A 26,733-nucleotide genomic window follows, 5' to 3' on the forward strand; every position below is an offset into this window, starting at 1 on the left:
AGGCTTACATGTTAAATATGAGGGTCTTGACAGGGAGGTCAGCTCCAGGTTTAAATCACAAGGCAGAAAATCCCTGTGTAATTTCAGTAGTGTTGTATTCACTGCATAAATACTTAGACCAAGTTCAGGTCAAACTAAATGCCACCTGCACAGGCTGGTATGACATGCGATGAGTAAGGGTTTCTCCACCAGAAGCAGGTACATGTAGGGCTGTTTCCCACATTTGCAAGGGAGCAGGAACTGATCATTTACAGAGTCATAAATACACCTAAATGTCATCTAAGCAGAGCCTCTATCAGAACAGAGCATTACCAGTTACAGGGGCTTGTGTTTTTCTTTCTCCACTGAACAGGCTGTTAAATGAACAAAACCAATTTGATCTCACACATCCAACTAGCATATAAAAAAAGCTCAAGAGCAGCTGCTGCCTACCTACAACTCTCTAATTTCAGCCCAAACAGTCTGTTTCCCAGTTGTGGGAGAGCAATCCACAAAAGGACCCGACAATCAGACAGAGTCAGCAGAGACGTGACGTTGTGCCTCCAGCTCTGGCGCGCAGCTAATTACAAGGACAATTATTATAATTAATGCCAGTGGATGTGGCCAAGTCTCCCTGCAACTACTGTGGGGAATTTCTACCCCTGCTTCAACCAAAAACCATCTGTTAGACAGGAAAAGCACAAAATAAAACCCCTCCTTGCCAAATATTCCCAGTAGAATGTGTTATCGTCACTAACCTGGCAGTCATAGGAGGTCACACAAGTTTCAAATAGAAATCACACTGTGAAGTGAAAATCCCTGACTTGATATTCTTCATCTCATCAGGGAAATAGTCCATTGATTTATGCAGCAAGAGGCAATTGCTGGAGAGGTGCAGGGATGGATAAGTTACACACTCCTGTTTGTCCCAAGCTGGGACAAACCCTATGTGGAGGGTTGGCAGCAGGGATCAGCTAGAGAAAATAGACTTGAAATGCTGCTACTGTAGAGCTCTATCAAGGTATAGTGAATTTTGCAAAAGCTTCTTGTTATTGGCCATTTGCACATTTAAATTTTCTTGTCTTTGTACTTCAGTGACCACTTGAAAGGCAATAGGAATAAGGAAAAATTATTAAAGCAGATGTCATGTTCCTCACTGATCCATGCACAGACTGCTAAGAAGAAAATTTTGCTATGCAGAAAAGTTGTTGTCTATGTCAAACTACTTTCTGTGCAACTTGGAGACAAAGCCCACATAATTGACACAGTGTTATAATTTCTTCTCATCTCTCCTCTTGCTGCAGCACTGCAGGTGAGCTCTTATACCGACCCATGGACCTCTTCAGTCATTTGCTTCAGTCATCAGACTCTTAACTCTGTACAGAGATCTCCACTTGCTAAGTATTGGCATCTGCCACTGCAAGAACTTTGGTGGTGGTACTCAGGAATATCTGAACCAGCTGAGACTGTCAGCAACTCAACCACTTGTACTCCACTAGAAGAAAAAGTGAATGGCCAAGACAAAACTGTAGCAAAATGGGAGTGTTTTCAAAAACGTTATGCAGTGAATAGTATTGTAGCTTTTTTCATTCCAAAGTGTAGTTCTTACTGGAATACAAAAATAATAGCTTATAAACTTTCAACACCATCTTCTTCTGTATAGCCCAATCGTGTTTTGTAGTCTTACCAGCTCAAGTGAGGAGCTACTCACATTTTAGGGTTGATCTACCCTGGAATCCCTGTGCCTGATGCAGATACATTCACACCATCTTCAAAATGTATATGACAGGTATCATTGGCAACTTAGTCACAGCAGAATGGAGCATGGCTACACAACCTGCCCGAGAACATCTGTGCCATAACGCTGCTGAAAAGATCCAAACTCATTGGACTGACACTGCCTCCTATGCATTGACACTGCCTGGCTCTGAGGAGCTGAAAAGGCAAAACTAGAGTCTGCTGAAGAAAGCAACACCTTCAGATGAATCCAAAGCTCAGGTCCATGCCATTCACTTCCATCAAGCTGTTACAAGGTCAAAGAGGATGTTAATTGGGGCTAATGTGGCTGGAATATTTGGTTCAGCTCCTAGCTCTGCAAGAGGTAATTTACACAATTTAATGTAAGCAGATAGATCACATATAGGCACCATAAAGTGCTACTACGTGCAAAAGCATCTGAGGGTATATTCCTATTCATCCCTGTTACTGCAATAATTATTAAAATAGAGATCTGCTGTCTGCAAAGCCTCATGGGTCAGAGTTAAGGTGTCTTTGCAGGGTATTTCTGTACAGGTGTAATGAATTATGTACATGTATTGATCTGAGCTGAATGAAGATTTGTTCTTCTTGTAAGTTCTTGTTGATGTACCGCTATGCAACATTTGACATAAGTTAATTAAAAACTGCTTAGTAGTCTTCACACATAGGCTAACAGTGAATACATGTGTAAAACTGAAACCATTACACAGGACAGTTGTTTTGAGTTGGAATGTACACATGTAGGTTTGTAACATACTAGACAAAGCTGAAATATTACTATTTCATTTGAACATTTCCATAGTAATGACAATTGTATATTTTTCAGCCCATTTAAAATGTTTTCATTATTTTCCATCAATATTTAATTCTTCACTTGATAATGATTAGCCCCAAAAGAGCATAAAAGGCTCCAGAGGAATAAGGAAAGTAATTCATAACTTTCAAGAATAATTGTCTATGGCTTCCAGCTAAGTAAATCAAGCTCTTGTATGATATAATGGGGGCAATACAATAAAGCAATGAAGCATGTTTATTCTAAGGATTTAAATGTAAAAGTGTTCACAAAAATCTAATTTGTCCTTTTACATTTGAAATCACTTGCTCAGACTACTCAGAGAATATAATCTCAGCTTTTAAAAAAACATCTGAAGCAAAAGGTTTCTCACTGTGCTGGCGATTCAAATATTGGTGTGGGGTTTTTTAATGTCTAAAAAGACTTCTGATTTAAATTTCTGGAACAATTATGAGAAAATAATCTTCCTATCAATAGTAGGAATCCCCTGAATCCCCTGAACTACCTGAGCATGCCGAGAAGAGAAAAATAGAGACGTCCAAGCCAAGGAAAGTAGTTTAGTGTAATAACTAAGCATGTGTTGCACCAATTGTTTTTAAACCCGCCTTCCTGTCAGATAACATACTCATAAATCCATCAGCACCAGGTCACCGCTGTGTCCCTCTGGGGTGCAAATGTAATTGAAACCTCACAGCCACTTAGAGCTGTTGTTTTTCCATGTTTAAAAGGCTAGAGAGGTTAGACTCAACTGCACTAATAGATCAGATCAGGCCGGCATTTATACCACCACCGTCTAACCGAAAAGCTTCTTGTAAATCTACGGGCAAATGTTTTACTTCTGATTTGCATTGACTTGCTGTACACATCCAGATCACTCGGCCTGTGAGGGTCGGGGGAGATGAGCCTTTGGAAGAATATAATAAGACAATCAGTTAACGGTGCTTAACATCTGTTGCTTAACTACATTATGTCTCATCAATCAGTTTTCATTCTACTTCCCATTGGTGTTTTCCTTTATCACTCTATCTTCTTTCCTTTATTTCTGTTCAATGGAGTAAAGACAGTACATGAAATGTTAAAATGACAGGATTTTCAACTGTAAGAAAAATGTATAAGCAAGATTAGGAGTCTGATTTCAGTGTAAAAGAGGATATTTGGGTAAATCAGAGATCCCTGAGCAATTCAGCAGCTTGCAATTGCAGAGGAAAGAAAAGATTTGCCATTCTCTTCCAAGAACGATGAAAAATTGTGCATGCAGCTGACCTAGGTATGTTCTTTTTATTTACTTTCTCCATTCTTTCCTTTTTCTCTCTTCTTTTGAAAGTTGCCTTTTTAATTTTTTTAAGCACCATTTTGCACCCAAAATAGGTGCTGTCATCATCACAGACTAATGCAACTGCAAGAGTATTTGCAGCACAGTGTAGACAAAAGTGGGCCAGCTCTCACCTAGCTACATCTGGAAAGGAAAGCAGCTGAACTGGGACATCATGGACTGATATCAGCACAGGTTAGCCACCAAATTCAGGCAATTCAGCACAACCTGACTTCTGCACTATCACAGCTTTACTGATACGGATCCTCCAAATGGCAAAGTTCCCAGAAAATCAGAACACAAAAGTTCAATGTAGAGAGCAAGCAGCATTGTCCCTGTGTTAACAGTTTTCTACAGGGGACTGTTTTGTATCCAAAAACAGGAGATATGCTGAAGTTTTTAAATACAAGAGAAAAAAAATCTAAACCCGCAAAGTCAAGTTGATTACTTTCTGAGAAGAGCAAGAGGTGGAATCACGGTGCCTGCAAGTCTGCCTGGGCAGCATCTGCCGTGTCCCGGTGGGCAGCAGTGTGAAATTGGCCGCTACACCACGGGCCAATGTACTCAACAATCTGCAGTCCTACTCAGTTTCACTCTGCTGATAGTGCTGGATGAAAATGGATTTGTCCACATAACCATGGCTAAAGCTGCTGCAATTCTGTAGCTTGTGCAGGCCTTTCTCCAGCAAAAGCCCTGTTAACAATGCAGGAGCAGAGCCTCGCCACCACACCGGCATCTGTGCCTCCCGCACCCATTAAACCAGTCAGCAATGCCTGGTGTCCTGTCATTACACAGCCGGAGAGCAAGGAACACACAAACCTTATTTGAAAGTTCTTTTTAATAATGTTTTACACAGATGAATAAAATTCTTTGGGATATTTAATCTCTCTTTGTTCCAGGGAACCACCTGGCAGAATAACTGATATGGCGCAATGTCCCTAGGCAGGTGATGTCAGGGTTGGCAGTGCTCATGTCTGACACTTTCCAGGCAGGATATTTCAGGCTGATGCTGACATCCTATATATTGAGATCTTATAGCCAAGTCATCTGTATCAATTCTGTGTTACTTCTCTGTTCAACAGTTGGTGGGTCAAGAAATTACAGGAAGTCAAGTGGCCCCCATCTCCTACATGGTTATTAGATCAAAACTGAGTGATCACTCCGCTGGCTCAAATCCATGAGGAAAGAAGAGCAAAATCCCAGTCACTTAAACATATAAAAGCAGTTAAAAGTGAAAGCAGAATTAGGTTAGTTAAGCAATGAGGAAAAAAAGCACACCTATTTTTCATTCAAGTTCTAGTGTAATTCAGAGTTTCACAAGTCTTCACTGCTTCATGATAGACCATAAGAACTCATCAGCAAAGCTTATTTTAACTGTGAGCAAATGAAGACACACATTATCTTAATATTTGCCTACGGACCTGCATAAATGATTTACTTAATTTATCCAATTAAAGGAAGAGTTTGCAGTGGTCAGAGACAGAGGAAAAAAATGCTCTAACTTGGAAACTAGCTGGCTTGAGTGTGTGAACATTAATCAGAAATAAATAAGAAATATCAAGGTATGTATAGCACTTCTGGCCTGGACCATGCTGTGATGTTTATTACTGCCAAATATATTCACTAAAACAGAAAATACCTCAAAACTGAGGATCTCTCATTGCCAAAAGAAGGAGTCGAGGCAACAAGGATAAAAGGCCACAATGGGAGGGGAAAAAAAAAAGCATAAAGAAAATGCAAGGGTATGAAAAAAAGTGTTAATTTACTCTGGGGAATGAGGGGATAGTGAAGCAGAGTGTGCTCGTGGTCTCTCATGAAAGAGCTTCAGTGACTCCCCCTTCCCTTCTATGCATCAGGTCTTGACAGACAGGGCAAAATGAATAAAAATCAAATCCACTGAAGGAAAAAGAGAAACAATATTTTTCATTAGCTTTCATATCTGACAGTGTGGTGGGAATCCCTGGAGAAGGTGTGCAGTGTGCAACAGGCCAGACGTGGAGCTGCAGTCTGTGTCCACAGACTGGGTGAAAGTCATTTAGAGGCAGGACAGAGCGAGCAACCCGTTAAACGGAAAACCAAAAGATCAAACAAATAGGCAAGTGCTAGAATCTTAAAAATCAACCAGCTGCTTTATTGGGAATCAATTTTGCTCCCTTAGGAAAGAAATAAGAAAATGGAAAGACTTAGATCCAAAAAAGAGCCCTGCTCCTGAATACTGTACAGGAGAGCAGCATTAAAGGACACCCTCCGGCAGTGACTCAGAATAAAAACACCCCAAACCAGGTTGAGACGGAATAAAAGCAGACAGCACATTTCTGTGCTACCACTGAAATGAATAGTCTTAATTCATGTGATCAGTTCATCTGCCTCTCAGGCACGGTATTTCTCTTTAACATCACCCTGTGTTTCAAATCAGATCATATTGCTTCCTTCTTTGCAAAAATGCAGGTTCTGCCTTTCTACTGCTTCTATCAATATCAAGCCTTGTCCCAACACTTGCTAGGCCAATTCCTCCACTATGACCCCTGGCCCTGATCTTATGACAGGTTTCCCTCCAACAGCAATTATCTAACCAACGCTCCTTTAGAATTAGCCATAAAACAACACAGCAAGCAAAACAGTGACTTCCAGATGTCTAAAGCCACATCCTTCCTCTTTCCCCCCTCCTTGCCTGCTCCCACACCCTCTCGTCTCTGCTCGACCTCCACCACATGTACACTTGCTCCACCTCTTTGCGAGGCTGGCAAGTCTTGGTCTGTTCTACTCAGTCACTAAAAGTTACAGACACATATGGTGATAAACTTCACTTGTTTTCTTACAACTGAGGTCAGTACTTTCTCTCCTCAAGTCTGAAATACACTGGAGGCTGAAACAACACTCCCCAGCCTCCCAGATTAGAGTTTGTCCATGAGTAGCCAAGACTTCTCTGCATGTGATGGACTACAAGCACCCTCCAGTCCAGCTCAGTTCCAGGGGCAACAGTACCCATCAGCAACATGTCAAAAGTACCCATATACCCTGAAAGTGTCAAAGCAAAGCTGATAAAGGTTTTTATGCACAAGACTCTAGCATATTCTTTTGACTCTCTCTGAAGCAGGCACCCACCAGAAAAGATCTCCTTTCAAGGCCTGGTCTCATTAAACTGCAACAGAATTTCACTGAACATTCATACGGTTCTCCGTGCTTTTTGCCCTTTTTGGCAGGAAAAGGCGCTTTTGATAGCTCAGCTGTTTAATAAGGAAATTCCTCAGAGGGTCTTTGCCGAGAACATACGAAAATCCACTGACAGCTGCTGTGACGGTTGCTCATTTTTGGGTTAACACACAGTATTTAGACAGGAAGCAGTTGAGGAAAAGGTACAATTTATTAAAAGCGGGCCCAGTTCCAAAACTCACATTACGGTATGACACATGGCACAGAGACAGCACACTCCCTCCACAGCTACCTGCACGGACAGGCAACCCTAAATCCCTGCTATTGTGTGAGCCAGGCACAGGAGCTGCAGTTACACCAGGGGAGAATAGGACCTACACCACTTGCAGTCCTTCAAAGCTACAACGCTGTGACAAATTCCTTTTCTGAAAGACACATCCTGCTTTTCCACATGGTGCAAAGTAAAGCCAAGTCTTTGCATTTCTTTCTACATCTTTAAAGCAGCTGTCAGACAGAAAGCTGTCTCTCTGGAGGACTCACATGGTCCCTCACACCACAGCATCACTGTAATGTAATAATTTTTACAATGTCTTTGGGAAAGATCTCCTCCAATTTACAGGAGGGGAAACTGAGTCAGAAAGCTGCTTTGTGATTTTGCCCAGTGCTCCCCACTACAGAGCAGGATGATGATTGCTCTGGCTCTTACAGACCCCTCAGCACTTACCTCACTGAAAAAGGTGTTTACCCATCATCCTGTCCACTCCAGCAGCAGGGTGGAGGTAGGATTTTGCTCCCTTGCCCACATGGTGGCTGCAGCCCCCACCACAGGTAGCCTCCCCCTCTCCACTCTTCTTCTACCCGTGTGGCAGCTGCATTGCTTTGGTGGGATGACTTCGGCATCCTACAGCCTATGAAACCCCCATGGGGCCTTGCACCGAGAATGCTGCAAAATGCACATCTCCTTTGGGCAGAGAAACACCTGGTCTGCCCTTCCAAGCAATACCGCTGCCAGGCAGGCGCCGTTCACACTAGCACAAGGTTTGTGCTCTGGACACATGGCCTCACTCTCTTGAAGCAGCCAGCAAAGAAAACCACTGAAACGGGATTCATTAAGCACATGATGTCAGCCTAAACGAAATAGTGACAAAATGATTGCTTCCAAAAAATGGTTGCTATAAAAAAAAAGATGAGATTTTGCCATCTACTTCAGAAATTCCCACTACCAGGTGGTGACTGTTTTACTCACTTTACAAAAGCACAGAAACTCCCATCTTCCCCCTTCCCTGCCTGTGTCAGCAGGCTCGCCTGGATGTTTTCATGTACACCCACATTTGTCTTTCCCCGCATAATATTACAGAAACATTTCATTTTGCTCTTTTCATACACTGTGTTCCAAAGCGTTTCTGTCAACAGTGAGCTGCATCCCCGGCATAAGCTCATGTGTGTAGTCAACTGGTAGGCAGTCATCAAATCCCACATACAGCCAGAGCCTGATTATAAAGAAGAGGATCAATGCAAAGCAATGACACACAAGCACGTAGACACACATGTACCTTTCCTGCCCCCACTGCTAAGGCTTTTTGCCCAGTTTAAGTCCCACATAAACCCTTAAAGCATATCATAAAATTTCAATGAAATTTCATGAAGGTTCATGCGAAGACGTGCGCACCAGCAGCTTGGTTGTGCAGATCCTGGAGTGGCTGACTGCTGTACCCACCAGTGCCATGCACACTGATAATTAACGTTAACATATAGGTGGAGGAACTGGTCACTGGTCACAGCTGACCAAAGTCAGAGGTTTTGTGCACTTGAAAACTGAGGCGCAGCTGCTGCACTGAATGCAAGACCTTCAGCAGGGGCACTGAACCACGGAGTGAGAAGAGAAGCAGTGCCTGCCTGGTAGAGGTATTACTTTGCATTTTTTCACAATTAGAAAACTCGGCAGTGACTGAATGGATTTATATCCAAAATAACAAAAAGAATATTTTTCTCTGCCTCTAGAGAAAATAGCATCCCAAGTGCTAATTTTTATTTAAGCAACTGTAGAGAGCAGTCTAGAATGAAATTGCCATTTGAATCTTAATTATACCTTCACATTTAAACACTGTAGCAAATTACATGTAAGATTAAAAAAAAGGAGTGATATTAACATATAATGAGCCTCATCAATTACTATGGATCAGGAAAAGTAGCCCTCCTATTATTGAAATAGTTTAATTTGCATGACTGGATGATTCAGATTCTTCTTGGTCATTCATTCAAATCTCTCCAGAAGTCATAACCACAGAAAAATGTCCCATAGCAGGCTTGGCCTTAAATAACTAAATTAAATACACTGTTAGTTACCCTCTCGTTTTGCAGCACGAAAATTGAAAAGATTTCCTACAGTAAATCTAGGAAGAAACACAGATCTCTAGCCATTACTGAGCTAACTGTATATGCATATAATATTAGTATGATTTTTATAGTGCAGCAGTATGTAAAATGACTTGCACATTTGAGTTTAACTTCTAGCAGTCTTAGGTTCAGTCCCATGCTGGAAGCAGAAAATATATTTTATCAGTACAGCAAGGGATGGACTTAAGGACAGGGATCTGTGTTCCCATCATTTGTACAGGAGCCCAATAACTAATGAACCACCCAGAAATCAAATAAACTATACTCAGAACTAAGGCTGTGTATGGGCTGGGGTTTAGTCCCAGTTCAGCCACTGTGACAAGCAGTTAGAACTGGGACTACAAAAGCATATACATGGGAACCCACACTGAGATGTTTCCTCCAATTGTGCCAAACCCTGGCTTTTTTTGGCCATCCTTGGGAGTTTTCCCCAGCCATAACTTCATTAGTTGATGATGACAAACAGCAGGATGGCAGGTACAAAGATATAAGGCAGGAGCTGTTCGGCATTGCTGTGGACATCACATTTATCCTCTCTGCTTTAATATTCCTGCTCAAGAGTCACATTATTTCCCCGCTTTCAGGGACGTTGGGAAAATCCATTTAATACTGTTGAGCAGATTAAGATGTTGGATGAATATCGATCACTGAGCTCATTCTGACTTTAGTACCGTATACATATATAGGCCAATCTTCAAGACACCTTTGATGATCAGCACTGACCGATTATATTTAATGAAAACTATTTTAGAAACACATTTGAGTTGGGTATCATTCATTCATTTCCAGATTCAATCAGCAAAGGAGTGAGGGAAAGTTTGTTTCCTTTTCTGCAGATTAAAGGTTGTGTCTGCTTTGAAAATTAATCACTTTCTGCTGTCATAAAGTGCTCCAAGAGGCAAACTGATGGATTGGCATGAGGTAGACTCACAATCAAGAGATACCCATATGCCTGCAAGCGCTTGTAAAGATTAAGGACAGAAAGGGATTTTTTTAGAGCTACATGGAGATACCATCATGAGTAATGAAATGAGGAAAACAAAGGTGAAATCTCAATTTTAAAATGCAATGTGTTTATTAGAGAATGAAGCAGGAATAAACTTCCAAATGAATTTCAAAAGGAAATTTCATCACTTGCAACTGGATATAAATGAACTGGACAAAGAATCTGAGAACATAATGTCAGGTGTGCTCATGTTTTGGCAGGCAGGTCATTTAAATGACCTAAAAAGCCCCTTTTCCACCTGATAATCCACAAAGGCCCATAGCTGGAATTATTATGAGCCAAAGCCCCATACTTTGCCTGGGTTGTTAGTGGATTGAGAAGAGGGGAGGAAGGACTGGCATGTCCCTGGGACACCGACATTTGTCACAAGCACAACCCAGCCATGCACCGTGCCCGCCCTTCCCCGCCTCAGTCACCCTGCACAGAAAAGAGCCTGCAGTCATTTATTGCCTTTAAAAACTATCTATCTGACAAAGTGACTGCCTGGCCACGTCCTGGCTTTAAATCAGGAAGATGGCAAGTCATTCACTACATGCCTATGTATCCTTTGTGGTCCACGGGCATCCTTCTGCCCTCTCACAGTCACCACTGTCCCAGCCATGCCCTTGTTGTGGGCAGCATGATAACAAAGTACAGATAATGACTCCAATTAGGAGGTGTGAATGTCATTCCACTCCCCCTGCTCTCTTCCAGGTCACTATGAATCTGTTTGAAAACTACTGGCACAGCAATTTAACGATAATTCAGATTTAATTTGCACTCTGTCATCTCTGTTTTTTCTATAGGCTTTAATAGTTTAATTTAACAGTCTTAAGCACTGTCTATATTACCGAGACATAATGTGTATTTCAGATTTGAGCAGCTGCATGGCACAAAATAATATTTCACATTTATATTGTGCCTTTCATGCTGAAGATGCTTAAAAATGCTTTGATTACTATATCCACACAAGAATCAACTCATCCATCACTGAAATGCAGCCACTTCTAGGTTGGAAACCTCATCAGTCTTTAATAATTTAGGCAAAATAGAGCAGAATATTCCACTGAAATGAGGAGGCAAGTTGAGCAGGTAAAATTAAGTTATCCAAAACTGCAGCTGGGCAAGGCTGTCTGATATGCTTACCCTCGTTACAGGAAGTTTTTTACAACTCTCACATATCTAATCAAAAGGCAGTACCTGCGGGAACAGTTTCCCTTACACCAGCATCAGTATATTACCAGTTGAGAGAAAGAAGGCTCTACCTTCTGCTGCACGGCTCAGCAGCACAGCTCTGTCTCTCCCTCTGCCACCTCCCCTCCAGGTCAGTGAGTCCCATCTTATGACAGTCAGAACTAACCCTCGAAAAGGTAAAGAAGCAGTGAAATGATTGACAAAGCCTCTTACTCCAGCACTGCCCAGGCCAGACAGACCCTTCAAGCCAGTGAGAAGGCACTCACTGATGTCAATATGCTCTGAATCAGGCCCTAATGAAGCACAGCTCAGCACTGCCCATCAGCCCCAACGCCTGCTAGCATCATCAGCTGCCAATTTTCTAACTGAATGGCTGTCCAGGGAGAGCAACTTTCAGGTCTCAGTGAGCTCTCTGCTTCATCTTTCAACAATCGGCATAGGAGAGATCTCTTACACATGTAGATGGAAACCATCTGGCGATGAATTTGGCTCCAGAAGCGGAGTCCCACTTGCTTTAGCTGCCCCACGACCCCTGCTCCGATCAGCTGGAATCCATGGTCTTACAGCCTCTTCCCAAAATGTCATGTTCTCCAGGCCCTGGCAGCCGTGGAGGGGGTGCTTTCCCACGTAGTTTCGCAGCTAAAGCTTTGTCTCACTGGTGCATTTTTGTGATAGTGATCCAGGTACCAAATAAAGTAGCAGGGAAGTGGGTGGGTGGAGAACAAATGTGTCAAACTTAATAAAGATTCTCTCTATTTTCAAGCACATTATCATCCATGTTCATCACTTATTAAAAGCCTTTCATTTATAAAGTCTTTAAAGCCCTGTTTAATAACCTACAATCATTACTTGAATCACAAAATTTGCTTTTTATTATATTGTGTAAATGAAGCACCGTAGCATTTAATGTAATTTTTTTTTTCCCTATCCCTCTTTTATCACTGTTTTTAAAGCCATTATGATCAGGTATTTTTCTCCACCTACCCTAAAAATGCGCAGCACAGTATCTATGGCCCAAAGTAACACTGTTCTGAGATTTGAGTACAGCAATGAAAGAACAAAGATAATAAACCAGCCTTTCGTGTGTGCTTGCTGCCTCTGAGGTTTCTAGCTGGGCTGTTCAGACCATTCTTTCTCCTCAGGGAGAGGCTTGAGGTCCCCTTATATCCAGAAGACATAAAAAGGAATTTGTTCATTATTAATACACTGTCTCCAAGAGGCTTTTCTTTTTAATCAAAGTATAAATTCTGTGATGGAATTGATATACGTGCAAACTGAGAACACCGCACTGTCGATGGGGCCCTCTGGCATTACAGGCAAAGGCATGGTAACAAACCATCAATCAGATTTGTGGCTGGGAGACTGGTCAAGAATCATGGCCATTTCAGGCCAGAGAGAAAGACATTTGCCATCTAACCGAAGGAGGACTTCCCATGGACCATATTTTACCGAGCTGCCAGAATGCCAGTAGGGGCAGCTACCTGTCTGTGTAGATGGCACAAAAATGTTTATCAACCCAAAGTCTATAACACGCTCCCCTGGCATGTATCAGCACATCCCACTACCAAATTAGGCCTCTGCAGACCCAGCGGGACTTGGGGCAGCAGGTCTCATGTCTGTCACTGAGGCCAGTCTTTCACAGAGACAAAATGAAAATATTAAAACACCAGAACAAAAAATAAAAAGGGAAGAGAATTAAGGGCTGGAAACTGGTCCAAACTGCAAAGCTGAGAGATGTGGATCCAAAATCTGGAGCAATTTTAATTGGGTTTTGGTTCTGGCTCATCTGTAATTAAAATGAAGTACAAATCTGCCTGAGACAGTCAACAATCTCAGCTGTTTCTGAGATCTGGCTTTCATTAATTTCATTAACATCTTAAATGCATTCTTATTGCTTGTTCTTATGCTGAAGAGCAAGCGAAATAACAACACACCATGAACCAGTTTATCTTTGTCTTTGCAGAGGAGCAGATGCGGTATCAGTCTCAGGGGCACGCAGGCCCTTTGCATGGAAAATGGCAGCAAATGGAGTTGTACAAGTGTGGAAATCTTTGGCCTGAAAAAGAAATAAATTGAAACTAGCACTTTCATCAGTGCCTCACACACTTTGGGAAGCGGCACCAGCATTATTAGTATTAATCAGTGTGACAATCTCAAGCTATAATTTGCCAGTCTTGATCCAGAGAAACAGTCAAAAAGTCATAACTCCTATGGAGACCTCCCAGTACCTGCACTCCAGGAGGCCAGATCTGGGGATCCTGCAGGAGGATCACAGACCTTCCTGATGCTCATGGAGGGAGAAATATCACAGACCAAGTTCCTGATCAGTGATATGCATTAAACATGCTCTACTTAGGTGTGTAACCCAAGGTATAATGGCATTTCTGCCCTTTACTTCAATTCAGATGTTTAAGAGCAGGGTGAAAATGGGAATTAGGAGACTGGTTCTTTATCTCTCTGAAACAAAGCTGCAGCAGCCGATGAGATGAATTTCCCTTGTGCTCCCCGCTGCTCTGCAGGCATTATGACCTCAACCAGTGTGGCAGAACAGGCAGCATGTGCTTGCAGCCCCAGCAATCTCAATGGCAAAGTGCCCCCCATCCACCAGCTGTGCCAAGGCAGCAGGACAGGCAGCAGCAAGAGAAACCTTGTGCTGATCAAAGCCAAATCCATCAGGTCTCTGGAGCACACATCACTGTTGGGGAGGGGGAAGGAAGCCCCTTGCAACCTATGTAGTGTATCAGGGTACAGAAACTCTGGACAAACTTTTAATCAACTTTCACTTGATCTAAATTCTTTTGCCAGACTTCATCTCTCCTCTAGAGTGAGAGAAGTTACCAACAGAGCGACTAGAGGGTGCTACAACACATATGGGCCTGGGACTCTGACCGCCTGGCATTCAGAAATTCCTGGCATAAATTAACTGTTCAGCTCTGTGATGATGCTGATTTGCTCCACTTGGCATAAGCAGATATTTTGATACAAGAGAGACAATACTTTCTGAGACCTGTCATCCTCACACTTTCAAGTCCACCGGCATGTTTAATAGCAAAAAAGATGAAAGATAAAAATAGCCTTGTATAGATAAAGACCTCCATGTCACAAATGAAAATTCAGATTAATTAAGCCAACTCACATACATTATATTCCACCCATAAAACTAAATTATCACCTAAAAATTCCCATCAAATGCAAATTTTCCTCAGTGATTTATTTGTGCAATTGTAAGACGGGGAGAAAGCACACAAAGCAATGGAAGCTGCAGGCTGAAGTAAACAGTGTTGTCAGAATATGCAAAACAAGGGAAGAACACAAAAAAGAGAGAGAGAAGGAAGGGACAAACATTTGCTGGCTAGAAAGTTATTGAGTGTTTGAGCCAAAGAGGAGTGGAAATCTTGGAGAGGAATTTCTACATGTAACTTATAGACTCTACCCTATTCCCATTCCCAGCACCTCTCTCATTTAGCTAACAGATGAAAAATCTGTTTGGGGATAGATGTAGGGTTAGGTTCGTGGTTTTAAAGGTCATTGCCTAAAATCAGCACCACAGTGAGCAGAAAGGAGCTTTGCAGTTGGTTGGCTTCGGCGTATCCCACACTTTTGAGGAGTGCTGGCAGTGAGGTAATCCCCTAGGAATGTGTGTGCGGTTGGATGGCTGTGAAAAGAGAGCGGTCAGCTACCAAAGCTCTGTGCTGAATATTCACGTCACACACACACAATCATTTTTCTTGTTAAGTATTGAGAAGAATGGGAACATTATAAATGCAGTATCTTTTTTGGCTACAAGTTTAGCTGCTTTAAAAAGATCTGCTCCCGCCCTGCTCCTCCACTCCACCAGCTGTGCTCCACCTCCACCCCCAAACCAAATCTGCACATGCTGAACTTTATAAGACATTAAAAAAGAGGAAAATTAAATACAACTGAACTAAAGAGTAAGAAGTTTAAAAGATGACAATACAGTAAAGTGGTATAAGCATTTTAAGGTCACTTGTCTATCTAAAAGTGAAAGTGCTTGGGTTATATCTGTATCCACATCCATATGCATATCTATGTCATAATACTCAAAGCAACTGTTTTCCTCTCTACATGTTGAAGAGTCATTACAGTCACAGCAGACTAAATTTGCTTTGCCAGTGCCAGGTAGGGTTGGTAGTGCTGGCTGTTGAAAACATCTTTATTTGCCTGAGGCACTTAGTAATTTGTTAGGGTGAGACAGAGGAAGAGTAAGTGAGGATCAGGTGTCCCAGCCCAAAGCTCTAGCACATCATGGAGTTTCCCACTCATTTTGGTGAGATTTAGATCAAGCCCTAAACAGGAAAAAAGCTTCCTGTCACTTCTCTGATTATTTTCCAATAAAGCTAGACATATAATCTTCTCTTTTTTTTTCCTTTTTTTTTTCCCCTGTTTCAAATGCCCCTGCATTGTCATTTATCTGTCCACTTCCATATGTACTTGCTTATCCCATGCTTAGCTCAGTGGGTTCATGCTCACGCAGTTTGTCTGCACAGAAGCAAGTTCTGTGTGCACCACACAGAAGTAATTTTGAAATTAATGGTATCTACAAAATAAGAGCTAATTAGACCAATCATATCCCTCGTTTGAAAATAATATTTTTTCTATATTCTAAAAGAATTGCACATACTTGTACTCACAAGAAAACATTAAGTTTCTAGGTCACTAGACTCCTGATTAGGAGATGATTAGCTTGAATGGCATATTTAAATACCAGTCTCTGTTCTCTTGAAGGAAACAACCAGCTCAAACATTAAATTCTTGACCCACTCCAGTACTTTTAAACTTATAGTTTAACAAAAGAAAAGAAAGAAGGACAGTGAAAAGCTGCCAATCCACTTCAAACCTTCTACTATATTTGTGGGTAAGCAAAGTCCAAAGAAGCATTAATGCGCATTAATGCATGTGCTCAGCGAGATGAAAACTCACTAGGAACAAACGTCCTAGAACTAAGCAGCAAAAGACACAAACAGGTGCTCTGTACCAGGGGCCAGAATGCAAATTTATTACAAATTTTAACCTTACACTTCTAAACATGCCTATAGAAATATCCTTACAGCTATAACTAACTCCAGCACAGAGGTCTTCAACAAGGTATTAGCATTGGGAAAGGTCCTTTATAGTGTCGTACTGTTTCCTTCCAGCTGAGGATTGCTCCAGTGTACTCCCTCTACCTCAGAAGATACTAACTCTCCACAGATAGTAACTGATGAAGCCTGAAGATTCTACTGTGTTCCATTAACTCAAAGCCCTCCACTTTACCAGTGAGAAAAGTGAGATACAGTGCTGCCAAAGGACTTCTCAGGGTCCTTCCACAAATCTGTGACTATAAGATACAATTACCTTGTCTGTTGGGGAATTTAACTCCTATATGAGACCATATCTGAATGTTATTTCCAAGTACTTCACAACAGGTTGTGAACTGCCCACTTCCTACAAGGACACCACTTTTTCACACCACGTTAAGTCACATAGACAAAAGGTGCTTTCTGGGTTTCTATCATTACTGCCGACTACAGCAAAGTCTGCTCATGATTCAACTTCCGGAATGGCTGCCCCCACTGGAATTTCTACAGATGGTTCATCTACCATGCAGGGCATCCAGGAAGCTGAGTAAAAAAAATGTCCACATAAAATGATGTTCATAATTTCAAAACTGCCCAAATTACACATGTTTGGAAGGAGACAATCAGGGGCTATGGTTAAAAAAATTACACTACTAAAAAGTTATTTTCCTTTCAACTATCTTATCAAGTTCGTTAATACCTTCTGCTATTGGTGAAATGATCTCCCATTAACATTTCAGTTTATTATTGCTGTTCCATTAATGAGACCACAAAAAATGGAAATGAGGCCTATAAATATGCTAAGAGTTAAAGTCAGGAATCGTAACAGTGTGTGCACTTTATGAGTAATGTTTCAGTACTGCTAGCATTCAAAACAGCATGGAAGGATGGCTGTGCAGCATAAGCATCTGACTCAACAAACAAAACTGCCAAAAGCCCAAACAAAAAACCACCACAATTCCTGAAACTAGAGGTTAAAACATCAACAGAGTCAACTCAGTCTTAACCTCTGCTGCAGCAGACGGGTAAATTCCATGCAGTTCATCGTTAAAATGTCTTTGGAAAAAGACTTTCTCACTGAAGGTCACTGGGACTGTTAAACTGCACGAAGCAAATTCTGCAGGAGGAAGGATTTGTCTCCATGTCGTTTGTTAAAAAACCTTCTCTCCATGCTAATGTCTACTTACTGTCACCATAACCTAACGATGGGGGGAATTGATTCTCTTGATGGTATCTCAGGTACTCCAGGAAAAAGGGCAGGCTATAAATAGAGAACTCCAGTCTTGGGAACCACATTAAGATTCATTTGAGAAACATGTTTATTGCCAGGTAGCCTTTTAGATCCATCAGGCTCCCACAGTTCCTCTGCTGATCTTTTCTCCAACAAACAGTGAATATCCTCCGTGGGTCAAGAAACATCCTTATGCAAATGGCATTACTGCAACTTGCATTTTCAATTATTAATATTCCACTTCTCGTCTTACAAACTTTTTCAGAGAAGGAGGAAAGCAGGAGCTTGTTCCCCTGGGAACAAAACCACAAAATGCGGTACCTCACTGAGCCATGAAAGGAACGGTCCCTTCAGCACAGGGATGTCATATCATGCTACAAACGTTTTTGTTTCTGCATTTTCTTTCTCTCTAGTGATTAAAAATGATCGATCTTACCCCGTTTTCTGTGCATAGCTGATGGTACTAGACTTATGCTAAAAAGATGTGGAGCCACACTTCCACTAGCACTATCATCTTGCAAAGAACAAACTTATAATTATTACATTTATTTTTTAATTTATTGTCCAGAAAGTTTGGATTTCATGACAGGGAGTGGCTTTGCACAGAGGTCCCACTACATCAGCGAGAACACTGCAGTCCATGCTTCTTCTAAGCATTAACAGAAGAAAAGATATAAATTAGCCAGTTTGCCATGGCAGTAATGGTAGGTTTGAAAAAAATCCAGACACCTCCAGTAAGATGAAATAAAATGAAAACATAAAAAGCAAACTATTTAATGAAACCACAGGCTATTTCAATAAATCTAGTTATTTGATAAGCAGACTGCCACTGTCAGGCTTTTATCATCTGTGAAAACACATGATGGAGTTTCTCTGTTTGCTTACAATTTCAAACCTTCCTCTTCTGATCAACATTAGCATTTTGCTCCAGTGCCTATAACATGGACTGCTAGCAACCATCTCAAATTCCACCTTTCAGGAAGAGTCTAAGCACTGACAACCCAGGCATGGCTCAGTGGCATATACATATGGCACACAGACTGGGTGGTTCAAGGCTGTTAAATGTTCTTTCTCTTCTGAGTTTTTACTAAAGGGAAAGAAAACAACCCCTGCTGAGATTGTACATACATAAAATTGTTACAAACTTTTAATTTTAGCTGCTCTGAAAGAGAATTAGTCTGTGCATTCTGCACTGCCAGTGCCTACTGCAGCTGCTCAAAAGAGGTGGCTTCGGAGGATTATTAATTCCTATATTTATGGTCGGCCTCCTCGTTACTGAAATACAGGCTCCCGAGTGTGTTTCAGTCTTACTTTGCCACATCTCTTTCAATTCTTCTATTATAAGCAGATAAAGTCATTATTTGGCTGAAAAGCACCTCAATCCAACACAGGCTTACAATACTTTATCTAGCTTTATGATTCAACTACACACTTTTTCTTCTGTGTAAAAAAAAGCTCGTAAAAAAAAAAATTAAAAATCTACAGCAATTTCCAGGGAAACTGCGAAATGGCTACTGCCTGCATGCATTGTTTGTGCTAAACCAGTTAGCAGTCACAGGAGGGAAAGACTCAGATATGATTTTTAAACTAGGCTAGTGAGACATATTTCACTCTCCATCAGAGCTGATTTGAAAGGATTATTTCTCTTCTACATTTTGAGATGTCATGAATCTAAAAGCACTTTATGCAAAAAATAAGGCATCATATGAAATCATGTGTACCTTACATACCATGCAGCCTCTTTCTGGCCCTTTGCTACTAAGCTTAGGGGTACTAATGGAAATACCCCCAAAACTCCACAGAGATTTGACTCTGCCTGAACTGGAGCAAAGTAAAAGTTACTCCATCAAAATGAGTCAATTCAGCACTGAAGTTTACCTCATTTATGCTGGCTAAGGATCTAACTCTACTGTCTACAGATTCAAAGATGCTTAAAAGGGCTATTTTTATATGTTTACCAAATATAAAGCATGCAATTGAAACATAGACAAAGATTCATCTCACCCTACTTTATTCACCTGAAAGCTGGGCTAGGCTAGGCAGCGAGGCACTTGGTACAGCGGCAGGACATCAGCACTCCCGAAGGTCGACTCTTGCCTGTGGGAATGCCCTTCTGATAAATCACCCTCTGGAGATGCTCATCTCCTTCCTCCACTACACAACAAAACTGGATTATGATAGATTGTCCCAATCAGTTCTAGCAAAATAATCTGATAGTTATGCAAAATCCCGATCCTCCTCCTTTTCTCCCACACTCTTTTTGCGCCAGCATGAACCCACTGACTTTTGCAAGGTTATTCCAATTCAAATCCATCTAGTCATAATACTCGCTCCAAAGTCACCTGGACTGAAAGCTGCTGAGGGCACTTAATTCAATTGTCCAAACTTCTTCAGAAAAGGTGTCCCAAAAGTAAGAGACTCGCAGATTGTCCTTCACATAAATACTTTCTTTTTTTTTCATCCAGGTTTTACCTCAACAAGCTCTCACAAGTTTAGTCTGACACAAGACAACTCTACCACAAAACAGCTGAGAAATATAAATCACTGTAACAGTCCCTCACCACAGGATGAATTGCCCTGGATGTAGAGCAAAAGTAGATACTGTTCACACTTCACTGCATCACTTCCAGTGAATTTTGCTGAAGTTTGAGAGTTAATAAACTGCCTGCTTCTCTTTCAGTCTTCAACAGTGTCAAGGCTGTATACAAAGAGATGTATAGAAACAATATCTGATCTGAAGCTAGAAACAAAAGATCTTATCTCCCCTTATCTGCTGAAGAATCCAATAAGCCACTTGGCACATAGTTGAAACCACAGTAAGGACAGTAAAACCTTTCCTGGAATTGAAGGATCAGGAAGAAAGTAAGAAACAAGAGGAAAACGAGTTGTTAAAATAGAGTATAGTTGAGGAGAGCTTTAATCGAAGGGGATGCATGGTGTAAGTCCCTTAGCAGATACTCCAGTGCTCACTAGCAGGAGATACTTAGGACAGGGAACAGACTGGGACTGTTTCTGTTCTTTACTCAACTGGGGCTGCCTTTCCATCTTCGGGCACCTCTCTCTTCCCCACCTGCAAAATGCTGATAACTCTTTATGAATAAAATTCAGCAGATGAGAACTAAGCCTTATGAGTAATAGGAGGCCACATCCTCTGTGTCTTCAGGCAGGCAATACCCCAGGGAAATCACTGTAGGATTTCCCAGCCAAAGGGTTAGAGGACAGAGCCCAAAGCTGTGGACAAAGCCTGTATAAGGAAGAAAAGATGACCAAGGGCCGTGCCCTTCACATATCTCCAGAGTGGTGCAAAGTAATTCCCAAGTTTACTGTTGTAAAGCAAAGCTGAGATATATTGCTCCTTTACAAACACAGACATTTCATCAAAGGACATCAAGACAAGTTTTGCCCTTCATAAGTAAAAAAGTCATTCCACAAAATAACAAAAACCCTTCTTCCATTACCTCCAAACACGCTGCTTCCACCAGAACCCAGCCTCTGCTGCAGCTATCATTTTGCTCCAATCTGGTAAACGTCCTCTCCTCCCTTCCCCCTCCTCTCCCCTTTCTTACCTGGGGAATTCAGCTGCGTTCAGAAAAACTTGAAAAAAGAAAAAAGGAATAAAAAAGTTGGCTTGCATGGCCCAGAAATAAGAACTGAAAAAAAAAAAAAAAAAAAAGAAACTGTATGACTTGCCCCTAGTGGCTCTGGGACTTGGAGCCAAACCAAGGCCACGAAAACAGAATATTGCTCTTTGTTAACCATAAATAAATAAATAAAGGACTACTCACTCTTGCCCTTCGGGATATGTTTTCTAAGGAGGAAGAAATTCCCTGTGGAGTTTATTATGTGTAGACGGGAAGTGTGCCTCCTAGGGAAAAACAGTGGGGGTAGTCTTCCCCTTGGTGATTTTTTTCCCTCCATTCCGTCACTCCTTTATTCATTTTGCAAGTCTCCCTCCCCTCCCTTCTGCAATAAGTGAAGCCACACAAAGGAACACGCAGGTAATTCAGCCACTCAAAACTACACAGCATCTCTTTTCCTATATAAACGATCAGTGTGTGGCCTGGGTTTCATTTGCAACTGTAAATGAAACAGGCCTACAACTGTGTTCATAATCCTCCTTAATTGAATTTCTGTGACAAAACCCAGACAAAATTATTACCCTCAAGTTAACAGTTTGCACGAAGTAGCCAAGGGTTCCTGGGAAGCTTTAAAACAAATGCAGGACAAAACTGGATACCACAAAGCGGTTATTTGGTGTTGGTACCATTTGTTTGAATGGGGGGAGGTTTCCCTGAAGGAAAAGGTCATTTTAGTATGAGGGACAGCCTAGGAATTCAACAAAACAAAAACAAAAACCCAAAAAAATAACAACAAAAAAAACCCCACACAAAAACCCCACCCAAACCCCAAACAAATTAAAAAAAAAAAAAGTGATAATTAAATAAGCGGCAGAAGAGCTTGGATGTAAACCAGCACATGCTGCTCACACCACAGCTTCTGGAAGGAGGTGTTGGACTGTCCTGGCTTTTTGAAAGGGCAGCATCATTTGCAACTTGGTGTGGCTAACTGAGAGTTTCACAAATCCAGGAGGACTTGGAGCAACTGTTCCATTTGTGTTGAAGTTAACACCCCATTGAAAGGGGTATCATCTCCTTTAAAGCCCTTCATGTAATCATTTCCTTCAACAAGATCACCAGTTATACGGTAAATATGCAGAGCATTAGTTGGGCTGCTGGTAAAATAACTAGACTTATTTTTAAAGTGTGAAAACTACTGCTAAATGGAAGCAGGGATGCAAAAAGGGCACTGCCCTGCAGGGCACTCCCACTGCTTATGGAAGAATTAGCTTTCCAATTACCAAAATTTAGTGTTTGTTATTCTTTCAGATGATACAGATGTTCTCTTGAAGGATTGGGCAAAGCTGGCGTGAACACAGATGTCTGTTTGCAACAGATAATTTTGTGTGTGGACAGACACCCTATTTTACCCCAAAGTACCATGTTTTAGTCATCTCTGTATCAGCTGGTAACTAAAGCAAACCAGCAAAGTTATTAGGGATCAAAGCAGATTCTTTATGCTTCAGTTTACACAGAGTGGATCAGAGCAGGGAAAACCATGTCATCCCAAGGCGATGCCTGCCTGGGTTACTGCCCCGCATGCTCATAGACGTTAATATCCTTTGCAATTTAAGCAGAAAGCAAGGCTACAAGGGAATGGGGAAGGCTGAGGTAATGGAAAGAGAAATCCTGTAGTTTCTCAGCGTGTGTCCATGTCCTGTGTGTCACCCAGCCCTCTCACAGGCAGAGAGTTGATGGAAATTTAGGGGTAGAAGAGGCTGGTGGGGCCTCATATTAAAATTCCCTCCAATTTAATTATTCGGAATGGAAGTAAAATATCGCTAGAGGTGATCAAATGAACAACACTGTTCGCAGACAGGCAGGCAGAGACCAGACCTCATTTCCACAGATCTCTGTGCTGCTGCAGGATGGTGTGTCCCTGTCCCCACCCTCACTTGAAAGGCAAAACTGGCATAATGAGGGGCCTCAGAAGAGTTTCCAGGAGATGTTTCCTCTCCCAGGGATGTAGTGGGGTAACAACCAGGTGCTACTGCCTTCCACAATGTATCTGCTGCACCAGATGTTTCAGCTGTTGAATTAACACCTGGTTTTGAGAGATTGCTCATTAGCCCTCCGGTCCTGTGGCACTTAAGTAACCTTTTAAGAACACCTTTTTATAGCTTGTGTGCTCTGTTTTTCCTCAGGCCACAAGTTAAATGCACTGAACAACACCAGGAGCAAAGCCAGACAGAAGTAAATAGATGTATATGCATGTACATGCCTACCACCCCCTACATACACACACATGATCAGGGTCAGAGATCAATGTCTTCAGGAAAAGGCATGAGGGAATAAATTCATCACAGTGCTTTGTCAGTGATGTCAAAGGAAAGAAAAAGGAACATTTAAAAGGGTGATGAAATGTTTCAAGAAAAAGCAATATATTTTTATGTACTTGTAAAATCCATTGCCAATGACTTTTCTGGTTAATTGGTTTCATCTTAGTAAACTAAAAACCTATTTGTAAAATCCAGACATTCAAGCATAAGTCCAATTTCTTCACCAAAAGCCAATACACCATTTCAAAGAAGAAAATTAAGCAATATAAACCAGTTTTCATTAGCCTGAAAGTAAAGCACTTGGTATGGGAAAGAGAAATGGAATAGAATGCTTGACTTTTCTAAAATGCACTTTGGAGAAATCATGTTACTCATTTACCCAAAACTGCAGCCCCCTTCTTCCTTGGCCCTGTGAAAATGGATTCATATTTTGGCCCAATTATGCAGAGATTTATAAATCAGCCTTCTGCTATCTTTCCCTGCACTTGTCATGTTCAAATTCTTCCCCCTTATTAGACCACTCTTCTTATTAAATGGTCCCTCTGTCTCACTTGCCAAAGAGCTGCCAATGGGCCCCTCATTTTACAGAAGAATAGACTCAGCTTTACCAATGGGAAAGGGCCTCTAATGTACCATGGACACAGCACAGTGAAGCATGGTAATTTGCCTGTGTTAATGATGCTACTCCACAATGACCAGGAAAACAAAAATCTTTAATAGCTAAATGACACCCGGTCTTTCTGCAGCCTGTTGAATTCAAAAAACAATGGAAGTAAAACTCAATGTCCTTTAAGAGATGAGCTAAAAATGGCTGCAATGTTCTTTTTTATCCAAATTCCTCATCTGAATGGAGTCAACCAAAAATGGGTGATTTAGTGCTAAGGTGCAGGACAGAAAAATTAAATCAAGTGTTTCAAAATATTTGTTGGCTTAAAAGCAAGGGATAATAGGGAAAAAAATTAATGACATATATGTAAACATTTTCGGACATACTATACATATACACATACATGATTCTAAACCCCCCAGTTATTCTGCTCTGTAGGAGGGGAAGGGATTTTGTGCAAAATACCACTGAAAAGTGGTGATACAGAGAAATGACCACTTCCCTTGAAAATTATTTACTTATAGCAACATATGATGATTTCTGAACGTTGTCTTAAGAATCCTGCTTGTCCAGACTTGTTTTGTGGATTCAGTGTAGTTTACCAGATAGCTTGGGGATTGGCTATGATAAGAAAGTAGCAGGTAGCCCGGGGGTATGAATTAAAAGGACAACTCACCAACAGCAGAAGCCAAACCCTGAATGGGCACTTAGGCAAACTTAAACTTGAACAAAAGGACTCAGAGGTGCTATCTAGAGAGGATAATCTTGCCGATTTAGGAAGGAGATATCTGGGCTCTCTGGAGAGAGCAGACACTGTGAAGAAGATCACGTACTTCTCCTCTTGAATAATTATAATAATTACGCCTATTCTCCGAACTAATTGTAATAACCCAGCCCTTCCTAATGAATATGTATGTTTTGTTGTAATAAATATTTGGCTACTTGCCAGAGATGGTGTGCAAGCTTTGTGGAGAAATCCCCTTGCACCCCGGCTGGAATAAACATGCCCGCTTTATAACTCTCTCCGAGTTGTAGAGTTTGTTTCTGCACGTCAGTGGGACTAAAGCATAATTACTTATTTTCTCCTTTTTAGGTGGAAAGAGGGTCATTATTGTGGGAAGGACAGAGGGGCAGTCTTCATGTGCCACTGCTTATTTCTGAAGATGCTGCAATTCCATAAAGCACTGGGCTCTTGAGTGCTAAATCAACCCTGAGAAATGCTTTCAACCTCAGTTCTTATCAGAAGTTCTTTTTTCACTTCCTACAGCTGGGCTCCCTAGGCTGCCTGGCTAAGCAAAACAGTGATTGCTTTGGCCAGTCAAAGTCTGGTTGCTCCAAAAAGTCAAGCTCAACTACAGCACATTAAGCTACTCAGTGGGACAAATTCTGCTCTCATACTTGGCCAGGCATAATGGCACTGACTTTGATGACATTATTTGGTGTGCACCAGAAGGAACCAGGGATCATAAGCAATCATATGGTGCATGTTTGGTAATCCTTTGGCACTGCTGAAAGGTTGAAGAATAGACATAAACATAGATTTACGAAAAAAAGATGAACCAATATTTACAATATTGCTCATACAAGAAAAGGCTTCTATGATGTTTTCCAAGGGCAGAGGGAGTGATTTGTCAGCCAGATGCAGTTTTGTAGATTTTGTAACCGCCTGATTGGCACACTTCACATATTCCTTGTCCAAAACTTTCTGGTACAGCTGTGCAAAACAGGAGCAGGACTTGAATTCAAGAGAGCTGCAGAAGTCAGAACTGCTGAGAGATTATGACCAATGCAACCCTTGTCCAGGCATTCCTCAATTTATGATGTTCAACACTTAACAAACCCTGAGGTAAGTCTCTATTGAAGTTAAGTGATAGCTTTTGCTGAAGAGTGTTTGGGGTGGGGTTTTTAAAGATTATTCACTAGCATCAGTTGATTGTCTTATTGTCTTACGAAATTATGTGCTTACCACAAGAAAAGTTTGTCAACCCAGGTTGAAAGTAAGTACCTGAAGACTCTCTAAATATCTGTTTACTCAATCTGGAGTAGCACTCAAGGGGAGTACTAAAATTGTTGAGACAAATGCCACACACCCCATACTAAAATTTTCCCCAAATTTATTCTTAAGCCTTTCTTTACTAATATGCCTTTTTCAATTTAAAAAAATGTTCTAAAAATGCCCCAAGATACATGTTTCAATGGCTGACTCAACATTTGTTTTGCAGAAAATGTGGCTACAGTGCTAGCAATGGGGCTTTGGAGGGGACATAAGCAAGTCAGCATTCTGATGTCCCTTAAAGACCAAACAATTTACTGCAATTTTAAATATTAACATTTTCTGAATGAATAATTT

The 26,733-nt window shown here is 41.3% G+C and overlaps 1 protein-coding gene across 6 annotated transcripts in view; it reads right to left on the minus strand.

The window, feature by feature from the left end:
* SEMA5B (semaphorin 5B) overlaps window positions 1-26,733 on the minus strand; it is a 217,578-nt gene that overhangs the window by 178,568 nt on the left and 12,277 nt on the right. The window contains exon 1 of one of the 6 annotated variants that reach the window (XM_026852817.1): window positions 19,899-19,982. The exons of the other annotated variants lie outside the window; for them this stretch is intronic. The gene's annotated coding sequence lies outside the window, so the exon portion shown is untranslated. Of the gene's footprint in view, window positions 1-19,898; window positions 19,983-26,733 lie in introns of those variants that run through there. 6 annotated transcript variants of the gene reach the window in all.

This window comes from Athene cunicularia, assembly GCF_003259725.1.
Source record: "Athene cunicularia isolate RWA chromosome 7 unlocalized genomic scaffold, athCun1 chr7_part1, whole genome shotgun sequence".
Classification (NCBI taxonomy): Eukaryota; Metazoa; Chordata; class Aves; order Strigiformes; family Strigidae; genus Athene; species Athene cunicularia.